This window comes from Bos mutus, chromosome 17 (assembly GCF_027580195.1).
Source record: "Bos mutus isolate GX-2022 chromosome 17, NWIPB_WYAK_1.1, whole genome shotgun sequence".
In the NCBI taxonomy this organism is placed as follows: Eukaryota; Metazoa; Chordata; class Mammalia; order Artiodactyla; family Bovidae; genus Bos; species Bos mutus.
The window spans coordinates 32,815,137-32,828,554 of NC_091633.1; the positions used below are offsets into that span (position 1 = coordinate 32,815,137).

Here is a 13,418-nt window from a genome sequence, read left to right on the forward strand (position 1 = left end):
AGGCTCTTGCTGTGGCTTTGGCTCCCAGGTACTGACTGTTGATTTGTGACCTGTGTCATTGACATCCGTACCATTTGATGGTTGTGTCTGTGTCTTTTCTTCTGATCTTCAGGCCACAATCTGGGGTGTGGGCTGGGGACAGCTGTTACCTGGTTCCAATCAGCTATAGCCAGAGAGGGTCAGAGCTCCCCAGCCACAAATGCAATTGCCTGTGGGTGGGTTCCTGAGGCCTCCTGGGACCACTGAGTTTCAGGAGTTGTTTTTTTCCGCCTGATTGTATATTTTTTACAATTAAATATTTTAATTTTGTCTAAAGATTTTAAAATCTTAACTATCTTTATTTAAAATGACTGAACACATACTTTATTTAAATTTATTAAAGGGTAGCAATCGGTGCCCTTCCAAGCTCCACCTTCTATAACCTAACTCTCTTATAAAACATACTATGATATGTTCTTGATAAGTCATTCTGAATGGATGAGGGGCATGTGAAGAAGGTATTTTACACATTTTTCTAAGAAAGAGTGTGCAGGATAGGGAGAGGAAGTTTTTATTGGCTGGGGGAGGTACAGAGGTGTGGGGATGTGTCGGGGTGGCAGAAAGGAGGGCCAGAGGCACCGCCTCCAATGGGAGCATCCCCCAGCCTCCAGCCTCCCCGCCCTCTTGGTGGCCAGCGTTACTCTCCTGGGAGAATGGCCCATGAGGGAAGGAAGCGCTGTTGCCTGTTCGTTTGTTGTTCTCACAGTGTAACTGATCCCAGTTGTGGGACGTTGAGGGTGCTGATGGGGCCTTGATCGTAACAGAAGTCATAGTTGTAGCGGTATTGCAGTGATGCGAGAACCAGGCTTTGTCAGTCGTGCTTTTTTTTGCCAGGCGTCATTTGGAAAGCTTTATATATAAATCATTTAACTTCATAACTGTCCCTTGAGGTTGGTGTGGTTGTTACCTGCATTTCATAACTGATTTAAATGGCAGTGTAGGCTGGTGGGTGGTCGTCCATCCTGGAATTCTGCCTGGGAGGCCTGGTGTGACCCTGTGAGAGAGCCCTGTCATCCCTGGGATTCTGTTTCCCAAAGAGATAGAGAATTGACTAGAACACTCTTCTCTTTCCTTCAAACATATGACCTACTATCTGCTCCCTTTCTGGGGGCTCTGACTCTATTTCTGAACTTGGAAGTGAGTAGAGGCAAAACATATTTAAGCATTGTTATATGTTAAAAATGAAATGTAATTTTAATGTAAAAAATAATGGTAATTACCGTTTAAATGATCAAAGAGAAGGAAAATATTACCTGAAGTCTCATCCAAGATAGTGATCCTTTAATATTCTAGTCTTTTCCCACTTAGCCTTACATGTATGTGTTCTACATACTTAAGAACATACTTAATAAACAATTTAAGGTCTTGCTAATTTCAATTAAAGAGTATGTATGTGCTTGGCTCATAATGTCAGAAACTCTTTATAAAGGCTTACTCATTATGCATTTTGATGTCTGTTTAATGTTCAGTTATTTGAACTTCCCACAATTTGGTTAATAATTGTAAAGGGTAAGTTTTTGATACCTTTTATTATAAATAATGCTATAATGAATGTGCTTTGAAGTTTATGCATCTTAGAGAGAACCGAGGTTAGCAACTTCATCATTGTGATACCAGGTCTGTTTTATGATTGAAATCTATAGACTGAGTTCCCAGCATGGCAGAGGAACCCCATGGCTGTCTTTCTTGATTGCCAGCCATCGTCAGCTTCAAGTGACAGCTTGTTGTAACTTGTGAAAAGGGAACCGAATGTTCTGAAAACTGCTGTTCTACAAGAAAGAGGACTTGCAGTTCAGACCTATTCCATGAACACATGGGCTCCCATTTCTAATTATTTTCAAAGATGACACAAGTTACTCTTTGGCTGTCAGATGCTGGCGAGTCAGGGCTGTAATGGGATGAGGAGGGATGGTGTTTCCAACTGAGTGACAAGCCAGAGCTATTTATAGGTTGTTTCTTCATGTTGCACCTGGTGGCCTTTGCTGCGTCCAACTTGTTTGTTTCCTCTGGGGATGTTGCCTTAGGAACAGTCCTGAAGGGCCCTCCGCTGGTCCTGCCTTAAAGGTTGACACTGAGTCATAGGCGCTTCCCTGTCCAGCAAACACTGAGGTTTGGCCAGAGCATCCTGTGGACTAGGTGTTAGGAGCAGTCTGGTTTTATAAAACGTCCAGTTCATGGGTGACTCTCTCTGTTTACCATGTTTTTCTCACATTAGCCTGGAAATTGGTTATCAGTAACCTGACCATTCTCTTGAAAGTTTCAACTCATTTTGAAAGTGATTCACCCTAAACAGCTAGTTCTGTATCAAAACACTTTGAACAACATTGTCATATTTTTAACTAATTCTCCTGAAATTGCATTGATACTGCCCAGTGGGTAGGGTGGTGTCCATGAAGAAAATCTGCCGTTTGGCTTCCAGATTTCATGAGCTTTATTGGATTCCTCAGTTGACATTTAGGCCAGCATTTTATGGGTTTATTTTTTATTTTTGTTTTCTTTTTAGACAGATGAGGATTGTTCTTTATTTTGGTTGTTCAAACATGAGTATTGTTCCTTGAGATGTTTAACATTTGTGGAGCTCATGAATTCCTTTGTGGCTGTCAGTGACAACATGCCCACTCTGCCGCACTGTAAACCATGTCAGTAATGAGATGTTGTTTTATGAGTTTCGTTGTAAACCTATTAGATATTTACCAAGTTTTGAAACATGGATATTTGCACAGTGGCTGTCGTATCACTTAGTAATGTTACATATAAAGCTAAACTCTTATTTGGAGTACAGTTTGGGTTCTCGAAGCAATGTACAACATATCGTTGTTTTTGTTTTATTTAAAATAAATTTAGTGTTTTTGTATGATCAGAAGGAGGGTGAGCAAAGTAAGGCAGGAGTACAGCAGGGATTGTTCTCACTCTCATTTAGGAAAAGGCCGGAGTGGACACTTGCATAGATGAATGGAAATGGTATAGACTGTGTGTATTTTTCTAAGCCTATAAGCAGAGCAGCTGTGGTCACTAAGTGGTCCAGGCTTTGCCCTGCTGTTTACATCTGCCATCGTTGTAGCTGGATTGGTATATTTAGACAGTGACAGGCAAGGGGTAGTGAAGTGTCTTGAGGAAGGCGTTTTTCCCCTTAAGGTTTTCAGAGGCATCATTTGTAGCTACAGTGGGGCTGGTAAGCAGTGGATGAAAGTTATCTCAGCTGAAGGTGCAGTTGTAAAAACAGTTTTTAAAGGAACATTTGGTTTTTTGTACTTAATGGGCAGGACAATATTAATAATGTTCACTGCCCTAATGTGCTCCAAATCCATGTATTTAAGGAACTGTAATAGGAATTGCTATATTCTTAAATTTTCTTACTTCTAAAACTGCCCCACTTTACAAATACCAAAGCCTATTTATAGTAAAGTCATAGAAAAGTAACTTGGGTTAATATTATTTTTCAGTTGCTGACTTCTTTGAAAGGCTGATAATTTTAGGTATTAAAGATAGGCCCAGACTGTTTCTAAACTTTCAACGTGATTTGGATTGTTTATAGAGAAGGACATAGTTTACCTAGGTTTTTGTTTGACCACACTACACAACTTGTGGGATCTTAGGAGCTTAGCTCCCTGACCAGGAATTGAATGCTGGCACTTGGCGTTGAGAGCTTGAAGTCCCAACTGTTGAACCACCAGGGAATTCCCTTACCTAGGTTTTGTGTTAACTCATAGGATTGGACTCTTTTTCTACTAATATAAAAATCATTTTTACACCTATTTGTAAAAAAAAAAAAAGTAAAAAAAAAAACAAAACAGTACACTAGATGTTACAGACATGAAGCTCTACTGTTATACAGATTCTTCTTGAATTTATGTCGGTCATAATCTTGGGGCAAAAAGAAAATAAAAAACACTCCTACTAAAATATTGAATCTAGGGACTTCTCTGGTGGTACTGCGGTTAAGACTGCATGCTCCCGAGGCAGGGGACCTGGGTTCAATCCCTGGTCAGGGAACTAGATCCCACATGCCGCATCTAAAACCTCATGCAGCCAAATAAAACACTGGATCTGATTTTTTGAGTAAATTTAATCATAAAGGCCTCCAAGGAAGGGCCTTTCCATAGAAATGATCTTGCATACCATATTTAATTGTAAACAGATAATATTTTTATTGCTCTGACAGTTAAAAACTTTCTCTATTTTTAATATAGAGTCAGTCAGCAGTCTCTACCCTTCTGTATCAACGAAGAACCAGATGTCAGGCTGAAGGAAAAGAAGCCCAGACTAGCTGTGAGCCTTGGAACTTGAGTGATGACAAGGGAAAGTTCATAATGAAAGCTGGGCGCCAAAAAAGGTTGGGGACAGAGGCTACACAGAAGGGTGAAGGCTTCTCACGCATGGGTCTTAGGGTCTGGGGACCAGATTTTGTTTGGCGGCAGACGTAGTAGGTGAAGCAGCCTGTGCTCTGCATGTGGCATAAGAAGTCAGATCAGTAACTGGAAAGCGCTGTTGGTGGGAATGGCTAAACATTGAAATGCCATCAAAATTTGGGATTGGTTTACTGACGCTTTTCGTATTTGTGGGTTTTTCTCTCTTATTCTGAAGTGGGTTTGGTAGAGTTCCAATTTTGAGGCCTATTTCTGTGTTATTTCCAATGTTAGTTGAAACTTGCCTTAAGCCCTACCATTTAGTCTCTGTGTTCTGGCATCTACACGGAAGCATGGTGGTCTCCACCCTGCCGGCAGGCAGTTGAATACCTGCCTGGGGAGATGAGGCAGTCCTATGTGCAGTGTGAAAGAACTGCATTAAATGGTATAGGATCATTAAATGGTATAGTGTGAATCAGTTTAGCTAAGGCCACACCAAAGGCAAAATCCTCTCTGAGACAGGAGTATTTTAATGTATGTAGATGGTAGTTAAGTGTGGCTCTTGAGGAAGTGAATTTTATCTTAAAAAAAAAAAAAAAGTTATTTATTTGGTTGTGCCCTGGTCTTAATTCCAGCATGTGGGATCTAGTTCCCCAACCAGGGATTGACCCTGGGCCCTCTGCATTGGGGGCTAGGCCTCTTAGCCACTAGACCACTAGGGAAGTCCTAAGGGAGGGAATTTGGAATTGGGTTAATGGTTTAGACTGTCGGGCAGTGGTTGGAGAGGAGATCTGGATGCAGAAAAGCGTGAGTGACAGCTCAGGAACACGAGTGAAGGAGAGTCCAAGCCTGGGCAGTAGGTCCAACAGGGCCATGCGAACAGGATCGTTTTTCTGGAGTAGAAGTGCACCTCCAGGCATGGAGTAGTGAGTTGCCAGGCATTGATGACAGTAGCGGTGATGGGAGCCCAGTTTACAAGCCTGCATCCCTTGGCTGGCAGCCCAGGGCCGCTGGTTGGTTAGGTCTCAGGTGACATTGGCAGGGGCTGAAGAGGAAGTACAGCGTTGGTTTGCACCTCGGTGGCCGTGTCCACATACCGTTAGCACTTCCCTTCCATTGATACCAGATACACCCACAATGTAAAAATTAAAATTATGCTAGGGTGCTTTCAATAATCACATTTTAAATTAGATCTGGCAGCTCTAATGAGGATAAGTGGGGAAACAAGACATTTAACTAATCAGTTCTGAGAGGCTGAAATAACTATTCTCGTTTTGATTCCTGTGACAAACAATGACTTCTGGAGATTAAAAATTGCGGGCCTCCCTTCTGCTTGCCAGTGTATGTGATAAGTTAATTGATCGCTTTGAGAACTCGCTGGTTGTTTTCAGTAGTGAAAGGGGGTGAAACAATGGGAGAATGATTCTGTGTCTGTGCAGTAGGGACTTAAGGTACGGTTAAATGTTCCTTATTCCACGTAAAGGGCTGCATAGGATTAGAACGTCATATTCCAGAAAGGGCACAGATTTGTTTTGTCATGTGATGCCATATTGGAGATGGAGGCTGGCATTTTAAAAATAAGTGCCTGGTGAATTATGTCATGGAAGGGCACCTTTACTGGGCATGAACTGTATCCGAAAGGTGTGAAGGGCAGTGAGAGGCAGAGTGCTGGAAATTGTTCATCACAGGTGAGGTTTACCCCTAGCATTGGCAACATCCCAACAGTAGCAGCACAGATGAAGCCCAGAAGGTTATGAAAGGAGGGATGGGAAAATAGAAAAACAAAAGAAAACCATGAATCATCTTAAACTGCCACACTGAGTTTTAAAAATAATGTACTGATCTTACATACCTGCTCACGTGTGGAGATACCAGTAACGTATAACAGGATTAAATGAGGTGATACATAAGCTTCTCAAAAGTTTCCTTTATAGCCAGTACTATTAGAAGTTTCTTGTATTTCTTTAAAAGAAAACATCATCCCTTCCTTCTTTCTCCCTTCTTTGCTCCCTTCCAAGAGAAACCATAAGACTTTGATATTTGAGGTGACCTAAAGTGAGTAGGTAACAACAGAGTTAGAAGGGCTAATAAGTTATGTTGTTGCTGTTGTGTGGTCTATTCTAACTAACACTCCACTATCTCTCAGTGGTTGCTCGAACTCATGTCCACTGAGTCAGTGATACCATTTAACCATCTCATCCTCTGCTGCCCACTTCTTCTTTTGCCAGTATCAGGGTCTTTTCCAGGGAGCTGGCTCTTCACATCAGGTGGCCAAACTATTGGAGCTTCAACTTTAACATCAGTCCTTCCAGTGAATATTCAGGACTGATTTCCTTTAGGATTGACTGATTTGATCTCCTTGCTGTCCAAGGAACTCTCAAGAGTCTTCTGCAGTACCACAATTCAAAAGCCTGAATTCTTTGGCACTCAGCTTTCTTTTATGGTCCAACTCTCACATCTGTACATGACTACTCGAAAAACCATAGTTTTGACTGTCTGGACCTTTGTTGGCAAAGCGATGTCTCTGGCTTTTTAATATGCTGTCTAGGTTTGTCATAGCTTTCCTTCCAAGGAGCAAGCGTCTTTTAATTAAGTTATAAGAACTGCTTATTTCAAGCATTGTTTGTGTACTCAATTATCATGCTCTTTTATCACCTTCAGGAGCAGGTGATTGGGACCTGTATTTGGCCAGTTAATGAAATAGTTGGTTAGGCAGGGAGTCATAGAAATGTACTTCTGTTTGCTTTAATGTGATCTGTACATATAAACATATGTATAACTGGATATAATTGGATTAAATACACACCTATAGGCATAAAGGTGTGTGTGTGTGTACACACGTGAGTGTACACGTGTGTGTGTGTGTGTGTGTGTGTGTGTGTATGAGTGTCAGCCGGTCCTCTGGGACTTGACTGTTTTCCCTCCATCTTCTACAATTATTTTCCCCACATCCAGCCCAGCAGCAGTGAAAAAATTGACATACCCGTTGACCATCAGTTCAGTTCAGTCGCTCAGTCATGTCCGACTCTTTGTGACCCCATGAATTGCAGCATGCCAGGCCTCCCTGTCCATCACCAACTCCCAGAGTTCACTCAGACTCACATCCATTGAGTCGGTGATGCCGTCCAGCCATCTCATCCTCTGTCGTCCCCTTCTCCTCCTGCCCCCAATCCCTCCCAGCATCAGAGTCTTTTCCAATGAGTCAACTCTTCACATGAGGTGGCCGAAGTACTGGAGTTTCAGCTTTAGCGTCGTTCCTTCCAAAGAACACCCAGGACCGATGATCTTTAGAATGGACTGATTGGATCTCCTTGCAGTCCAAGGGACTCTCAAGAGTCTTCTCCAACACCACAGTTCGAAAGCATCAATTCTTTGGCGCTCAGCTTTCTTCACAGTCCAACTCTCACATCCATACGTGACTACTGGAAAAACCATAGCCTTGACTAGATGGACCTTTGTTAGCCAAGTCATGTCTCTGCTTTTGAATATGCTGTCTAGGTTGGTCATAACTTTCCTTCCAAGGAGTAAGCATCTTTTAATTTCGTGGCTCCAATCACCATCTGCAGTGATTTTGGAGCCAAAAAAAATAAAGTCTGACACTGTTTCTACTGTTTCCCCATCTATTTCCCATGAAGTGATGGGACCAGATGCCATGATCCTTCATTTTCTGAATGTTGAGTTTTAAGCCAACTTTTTAACTCTCCTCTTTCACTTTCATCAAGAGGCTTTTTAGTTCCTCTTCACTTTCTGCCATAAGGGCAGTGTCATCTGCATATCTGAGGTTATTGATATTTCTCCTGGAAATCTTGATTCCAGCTTGTGCTTCTTCCAGTCCAGCGTTTCTCATGATGTACGCTGCATAGGAGTTCAATAAGCAGGGTGACAATATGCAGCCTTGAGGTACTCCTTTTCCTATTTGTAACCAGTCTGTTGTTCCATGTCCAGTTCTAACTGTTGCTTCCTGAGCTGCATATAGGTTTCTCAAGAGTCAGGTGGTCTGGTATTCCCATCTCTTTCAGAATTGTCCACAGTTGATTGTGATCCATACAGTCAAAGGCTTTGGCATAGTCAATAAAGCAGAAATATATGTTTTTCTGGAACTCTCTTGCTTTTTCGATGATCCAGCGGATGTTGGCAATTAAGAAGAGGTGTCAAGAATACACAGAAGAAGTGTACAAAAAAGATCTTCACAACCAAGATAATCACGATGGTGTGATCACTGACCTAGAGCCAGACATACTGGAATGTGAAGTTAAGCGGGCCTTAGAAAGCATCACTACAAACAAAGCTAGTGGAGGTGATAGAATTCCAGTTGAGTTATTTCAAATCCTGAAAGATGATGCTGTAAAAGTGCTGCACTCAATATGCCAGCAAATTTGGAAAACTCAGCAGTGGCCACAGGACTGGAAAAGGTCAGTTTTCATTCCAATCCCAAAGAAAGGCAATGCCAAAGAATGCTCAAACTACAACACAGATGCACTCATCTCACACGCTAGTAAAGAAATGCTCAAAATTCTCCAAGCCAGGCTTCAGCATACGTGAACCTGTTGACCATAATGGTGCTCAGATGTGATGAGCATAGTGCCTGGAGCTAACTTCCAGAATCAACCATCACCCTAGGCTGCTGGTTATGTCTCTCTGAGGTGCTTAATTAGTATGGATGGGCCATTCTATGGTGACCTCTGTCCTGAGTGGCTCCCCTGCAGTTGTTCATATGCATCTTCTGTCTTAGCCACCCTACAAATGTAACTCAGCCTCCAAATGCCTGCCTGGACCACGGAGCTGACACATGGAGATCTTGCTGTGTGTCACCAAGGCCAAGGGATAACGGCATTTTGAGAAGAGGGGTGGTCTGTTAGTCTGCTTTTTCATGGAGCATCACTAGGGTGAGACTGGACAATGACCTTGGATTTAACAACATGAAGGTCACAGGTGACCTGGATCACTGAGTAAGCACATCTCAGTGAAGCGGTGGGGCTACTTGTGGAGATAAGCACTGGTGAAAGAGAAATTTTATCATTTCCAGAAATTCCACTGTGGGGAGGAGGGAGGAAGTGGTGTTTTGGCTGGAGTTAAGGGGTCGTGGGGGATGTATCTCTTTAGCAGATGCCAGAGTGTGTTTGTATGTCGTGAGTAACCCCGCGAAGAGGGCTTATACAGGAGGGTGGGGGGTTGTGCAGAAGTGGGTGAAGCCCACGACGGGGCAAGTGTTGGCTTTGGAAAGAGTGAAAGCGCTTTACCCTTTTATAGGCCCATGATCAGAGTCAAGGTCCAGGTATGGTTGTGAAGCGCAGTGGGTGCTGAGGAGTTTGGGCAAGAGAGAAGTTGTGAAACAAAAGGAGTGTTGAGTGCCCACTTGATATCAGTGGTCACTGACATGTGATCATTTATGTCCCTCCCCAGCCCAGCAAGTGTTTGGGGCAGGCATGGGGCAGGTGGGTGTAGGGACTACTGGGCGTTGTTACTCTTGCACACGGCAGGGGGCGAGGGGAGCAGGGTGTCCAGGCCCTGGGATTGGAGATACCATATCTGGAATGCTGCTTCTGTCATTAATGGCTTTATAAACAGCTTGTCACCTACTCGAGCAATTTCTTTGAGTCTCAGCTCTGACCTTTCTTTTCTCCTCTGACAGGTTTTTTGTTTTTTCTTTTCCTTTTAGCTAATAACACCTTAGAGTTAGCAGTGACCACATTTGCCAGGTCCCCTGCCTTCATCCCCACCAGCAATGCCTTTATTGTTACCTGCTCTGTGCAGCTCCCTACTTGCTCTCAAGACTCTTCCATAGTGAAACCATATCATCATTTAAAAGCCCAGACTCTTCTTGTTGATCCCTTGCATAATGAGCTTAAATGATACTCAGCTGCCAAATAGGCAACACCCAGCCTCCTTAGTGAGATGGTCTTGGGTTGCTGCTCTCTGCTGGGATGGTCACCTCACTGTTGCCGCCTCCCCTCCAGCCCCTCATGCCTCCTCACCCACTGAAAACCACATGCTTTCTCAATTGTGAAAGTCTTTAAAGGCCTCTGCTGTGTATATTCATCTTTACTGCTGCAGGGCCTAGCCCAGAACATGCATTTAATAAATATTCATTGAATCGTATTGGTTCAGGATTCTATTTTTATTGTGCCCTTTTAAAAATCACTTAAAAAAAGAGCTTAACAATACTATAAGAACATAATCCCTGAGAAATCACTTGTAACAAGCTATAATTTATTGAAAGTCAGGTTAGTATAGAAAAGTCAGGCGGGAATGGGGCTGCAGCATGTTGGAAGAAGGCATCTGGGGAGCCTGGGCTGAGGGCAGCACACAATCCATTTGGGATGTGAAAGAGGGGAAAGGGCAGGTGGCATCTTACTGTATATTGTTTGCTCTCTGTATTAATTACAGTGAAGTTATTAATTTAGATTACATAAAGCAATCACATAAATGCAGTAGAAGTTACTTTTTTCTCTCCTGTGAGAGAACCCTGAAGATCACCAGCCAGAATGGCCCCAGGTCCCATCTTTCTTCTTGGCTCATAGCTTTCTTGTACTCAGCATCCATTCAGGGCACAGACTGGCTGCTGAGCTCCAGCCATTACATCTGCAGTGGGAGCCAGAAGCAGCAGAAAAGTAGATGAGCAAAAAGTTAACTTCTGTCCTTGAAACAAAGTTTCCTTTCACATCACATTGTCCAGGTGGAGTCATATGGCCACTTCTAGTCACCCAGGAACCTAAGATCTGTCTTATTCTGAGATGCATTGTGTCCCTGAAAATAATAATATTACAAATATCCTTCTAAGAGACTTCCCTGGTGGCTCAGAGGGTAAAGAATCTGTCTGCAGTGGGGATACCCACGTTTGATCCCTGGGTTGGGAAGATCCCATGGAGAAAGGAATGGCGACCCACTCCAGTATTCTTGCCTGTAGAATCCCATGGACAGAGAAGTCCATGGGGTCACAAAGAGTCAGACATAACTGAGCGACTTTCACTTTGACTTTTCATCCTTCTACGGAGAGAGATTAGAGCAGGAAGCCAGCAGCCCCTGTTAGTTTCCCTCACTCTCTCCCTGTTAGCTTTCTCTATCAGATCCTCTGTTCCTCAGCCCTGTGCCTCCCTTCTCAGCCCTTACATCATCTGTAACTCCTGCCTGTGCTACTTGAGGGTGACTCAGGTTCAAGTATTCCCAGGACACACACAGAAGGTAAACATATGTGTTAAAGATTTTTAAGGAAGCTGGGAAAGAATTCCAAATAAAGCAAATACATCTTGAAGCAAATGTGAACTTGGTTAGACTAGAGTTAATGCTATTGAAGGCAGAGTTTAGTTGTGCTTGATGTAAATATATCCTGTGTTAAATTTGAAATAAGGTAGATGTCTAAAGGTAGAGTGAAATATGTTAAAAACTACAATGGGATATACTAAAACATTCCCCCTTTGGGAATTGGCTGTACTCTCTGCTGTAGGACGCAGCATCTTCATCCTGGAAAGCTAGCATTGATTTAGCATTGTTTTGACCCTGTTCCAGTGTGATACCTGATGCACAGAGCAGTGTGGTTCTCTGGAGAGGGAGCTCGTGGCTGGGTCAAGTTGGGAATTCGGTTGCTATAACTACAGCTGCACAGGTGAGCTGTGCATAAAAGTCAGGCTTCTGTGGTCCTTGGAATACCAGCGTTGGTGGTGTCCTAATACAGTAAGTAGTCTTCAAGGGAAGCGTTCTGACGTATATGTATGTAGAGTTAATGTTCTAGCGCCTCTGATGCTTAAAGTCTTCAGTCAGGGGGCCTGTCATCTAGGACCTTTGCATAAATAAGCCTGTGATTTCACCCTGGAAGTCCGTGTTGGCAGTGATGTTTGGTTCTCTTGCAAAAGTAGATATTATACTTCATAAAGGTTTCAAAGTTTGATATGTGTCAGTGAAATACAACAATGAAATACAACATTGTTTTTCTCCGTAAAATGTCGGAATTGTTTACTGCTTAAGGGCAAAGGAGCTCGCACCCCTTGTGTGTGCACAGTTGTTCTGGGGAAGGGTTGATTTGGAGGGGTGTGTGAATTACTGCTCCATCTGTATGAATTCATGGTGTCTTAAAATACAGAGCAGCTCAATTTGGTTTTGTATAAAGAAATACCCTTTCAGTGTTGGGAACACTGAGCGAAAATGGTAAGAGTAAGGCTATCGCTAAGAGAGAAATTGATAGATGAAGCAAATTATACTTCGTAAAATAGGAATGTCGTTATTAAAATTCAATTTCTAACTAATCACAGTCCCGGGACCCTCTGTTATTATTTTACTATGACTATAAAATTACTATGACTGTAAACTTGTGTGTATGAAATATAGGTATCTATTATATATATATATATATAATAGACAGCAAAGCTGTATATTTCAATGTTAAAGAAAATGACTTTATGCTGTACTATGTACCACATTTTGTTTTTCAGATATGCTAAAAATTGTTTAAAAGTACTTCAAGAATTAAGAAATAGTTAAAATAAATTTAAATATAGCTTAGACATGTATATCACTGCCTTTTTATGTTAAAATTTAATTAAGTATAATGTGGCTTTAAAAACTATATGCTTAATATTTATTACTGATTAGAATATTGAAATGTAAGTTTAAAATAAAAAAGATTTGTTTTCTTAGATATTTCTTTCTTTTGTCACATATATGGCTTAATAGGTGTTGGATATTTTTGCAATTAAATGTATAATTTCTGGTATTGAATGTTGATGTGTTACAGGTCTACACAAACATTTAATAACTGGATGTTCTTAGTTTAGCCTTCATCTAAAATTTTTTGAATGAGTCTGATATTTAAGGATAATTTTTACTTTATAATGGCTTATTTTACATTTTATAGCTATAAGCTGCTTAATGTGTCAGTTTCATTAAGATAAGTTTGCTATTTCTTGGGCATTTTCAGGTAATTTTAAAAACTCAGGCATTGCCCAAAATCTGTCCAACATTTTCCTATATTTTATTATTATATTTTTAGTTCTAAAAATATAGAACTAAAATGCATACTTAAAAGGGTGCATTTAGAAA

General features: G+C 41.8%; 1 protein-coding gene across 14 annotated transcripts in view; it reads left to right on the forward strand.

Annotated features, from left to right (window-relative positions):
• Nucleotides 1-13,418, forward strand: part of RAPGEF2 (Rap guanine nucleotide exchange factor 2) — a 275,244-nt gene that overhangs the window by 111,348 nt on the left and 150,478 nt on the right. The gene's annotated exons all lie outside the window — the stretch shown is intronic.